Here is a 3,312-nt window from a genome sequence, read left to right on the forward strand (position 1 = left end):
AATGAGTAGACGTATGAAGTTGCCATTCACGTAACACGCTAAGGTCTCTGACCCATGGTAGTTTAAATAGTTTCTAAGAATGCAATAAAAATATGGCCATTTATGTCCACTGTTGATAACTGCAAATCCACTCATCAAAACTTATGGGGTACATCTCGACGACCTCGAATCAAGAAGTATGGCAAGAAGCAAGGTTTCAGAACGCAACTGAAGGAAAAAGAATCCAAAAATTGTCAATTTGTGATTATCGTACACGACGAAGCCAATGGCCTTGCTGCAGTGGTAACACCGGTTCCCGCGAGATAACCGAAGTTAAGCGCTGTCGGACTTGGCTAACACTTGGATGGGTGACCGCCTGGGTCTGTCGAGCGCTATTGGCAAGCCAAGTTGAGGAGTCACATGGCAGATAAGTAGTGGCTCCGGTCACATACCGGCGTCTAGTGAGGATAACGCGGAGGTCGGTCAGTACCGTTGGGCCTTCTGAGGCCTGTTCGGGCGGAGAGAGCACACGATAATTTTTTTTGTGATTTGTTATTTGACTGCGTGTCTATCCTTTCGTCTGCTAAGATCCCTTCTTCTCAAAAACAGGCAGACGTATCAAGCTGAAATTTAAGTCACACACTTGGCAACATAAAAAAACCTAAGTTCCTATGCCATTGCAATCAATTACGTCACATGCTTTGACACTCGTAGACTTACTCATCGAAACATATAGGATACTTCCCTTTTGCCTATAGTCATGAACTTCGGCAGGAAGCTAAGTTCCACACTACAGGTAAAGGAAAGACATCTGAAAATTATTAATTTGAAAACTTCCCACAGGAAAAACATTTTTTGTCATTTGATATCTGTTTGTTCGTCCGTCTGTTAAGACCCCTTTTTTCTCAGGAACGGGTACACGTATGAAGTAGATATTTACAGAACGTACTAAGGTGTTCAGTCCGCTTTCGGTGTAAAGCATTTATGCTTCTAAGTCCATGAAATCAAAAGATACGGACATTTATGTCATATATTTTGATATATTTCCATTATCGATATCGAGAAAAGGCAACAATCGTTGAATTCCCGATTCCCGGAATCGATGAACTATCTATAGACGTAATGAATGTTTTTACGGTATCTCGTGGTCTAGGGGCAGCGTCTTTCATTACTAATCAAAACGTCAGTGATCCCGTGTTCAAAACATGACACTACTTAAATTTTGACTAACAATCTACTTGGCGGCAGAAGACTTCCGGCATAAGAACTCACCCTCATTCTGCTAACCGTGGAGGAGCGGACAGAGGTTCAGGGCACTCTCTTGCCCTTTGGGTGGGAAAATGCCCATAAAGGCGAAAGAATCAGCAATGATCAACGACATGAGGATGCAGAAGACAAAGGAAACCACCGCAGTATAGATACGCAACATGTATCCACAGGACATGAGGCCTGTAATTGACGATCTTTCCATTGGCAAAAGATTCGGGAACAGTCCCCCATTTGGATCTCCGGAAGGGGACTGTCAAGGTGGAAGTGTCCATGACAAAAATATTGAATAACGAACTGAAGGATAACGTTCTAGGAGTCGGGGCGGGGAATGTCAGAAGCCTGAACTTCCTAGGGAAGGTAGGATATACGAAAAAGAAAATGGAAAGACTCAGTCTAGAGATAGTATAGGTCAGTAAAGTGAAATGCAAAGAAGACAAGGATTTCTGGTCAGATGTGTATAGATAACAGCAACAGCAGCAGAAAATTCTATAACGGGAGTAGGATTCGTTATTAAACGGAAGGTAGGTAATTGAGTGTGTTACTGTGAACAGTTCATTGACAGGCTTATTCTTATCAGAATCGACAGCAAACCAACATTGACAACGATAATTCAGGTATACATGCCGACGTCGCATGGGGGACTGAAATGTAGTTGTGGGGAATGTAGAAGAAAAAGTTACGGGAGAGTATGGGCTTGGACAAGGAATGACAGAGGAGAAAGAGTAATTGAGTTCTGTAATAAATGTCAGCTAGTAATAGCGAATACTCTGTTCAAGAATCACAAGAGGAGGAGCTATTCTTGGTAAAGGTCAGGTGATACGCGAAGATTTAAATTAGATTACATCATGGCGCCGGCCGTGGTGGCCGTGCGGTTCTAGGCGCTTCAGTCCGGAACCGCGAGACTGCTAAGGTCGCAGGTTAGAATCCTGCCTTGGGCATGGATGTGTGTGATGTCCTTAGGTTAGTTAGGTTTAAGTAGTTCTAAGTTCTAGGGGACTGATGACCTCAGATGTTAAGTCCCATAGTGCTCCGAGCCATTTGAACCATTACGTCATGGCCATATAGAGATTCCGAAACCAGATACTGGATTGTACAGCGTACCAAGGAGCAGATATAGACTCAGATCACAGTGTGATTAAGAGTGGGATGAAGTTTAAGAGATTATTTAGGAAGAATCGATACTCAAAGAAGTGGGATACGGAAGTGCTAAGGAATGACGAGATAGGCTTTAAATTCTCTAAGGCTATAGAAACAGCAGTAAGGATTGGCTGAGTAGGCACTACAGTTGAAGGGGAATGGACATCCAAAATGAGCAATCCCAGAAGTTGGAAAGAAAATCATAGCTACAAAGAAGGTAGCTGCGAGAAAACCAAGGGTAACAGAAGAAATACTTCAGTTGATCGATGAAGGGAGGAAGTACAAATATGTTCAGGAAAATTCAGGAATACAGAAATACTTAGAACTTAGGAATGAAATAAATCAGAATTGCAAGGAAGCTAAGAAGAATTGGCTGCATGTAATACGTGAAGAAATCGAGAAAGATATGATTCTTGAATGGACTGACTCAGCATTTAGGAAAGTCAAAACTATCTTCAGTGAAATTAAAAGGAAGGTTGGTAACATTAAAAGTATAAGGGGAATTCCACTGTTAAGTGCAGAGGAGATAGATGAAAAGACTACATTGAAGGCCTCTATGAGGGGTAAGATTTCTCTGATATGATAGACGAAGAAACACGAGTCGATTTAGAGGAGAAAATTAGGAAATATGTGGTAAGTTCCTATGGGACAAAACTGCTGAGGTCGTCGGTCCCCAGTCTTACACACTACTTAAAGAAACCTACGTGAAGGACAACCACATACCATCTAACTTTCGGAAAAGTATCTTTCACACAGTTACGACACTCAGAGCTCACAGGTGCGAGAATTACCGCGCAATCAGCTTATCGGCACTTACATCCAACTTGGTGAGAAGAACAATACACAGATGAATGGAAAAAAAGGAGAAATAGATGACGAGCACTTTGGTTTCAGAAAAGGTAAAGGAACAAGTGAGCTAATTCTGAT

General features: G+C 42.1%; 1 pseudogene; it reads left to right on the forward strand.

The window, feature by feature from the left end:
- Positions 1–261: 261 nt before the first annotated feature.
- LOC124778412 lies at positions 262–380 on the forward strand (annotated as a pseudogene).
- The last annotated feature ends 2,932 nt before the right edge of the window (positions 381–3,312 follow it).

This window comes from Schistocerca piceifrons, chromosome 2 (assembly GCF_021461385.2).
Source record: "Schistocerca piceifrons isolate TAMUIC-IGC-003096 chromosome 2, iqSchPice1.1, whole genome shotgun sequence".
In the NCBI taxonomy this organism is placed as follows: domain Eukaryota; kingdom Metazoa; phylum Arthropoda; class Insecta; order Orthoptera; family Acrididae; genus Schistocerca; species Schistocerca piceifrons.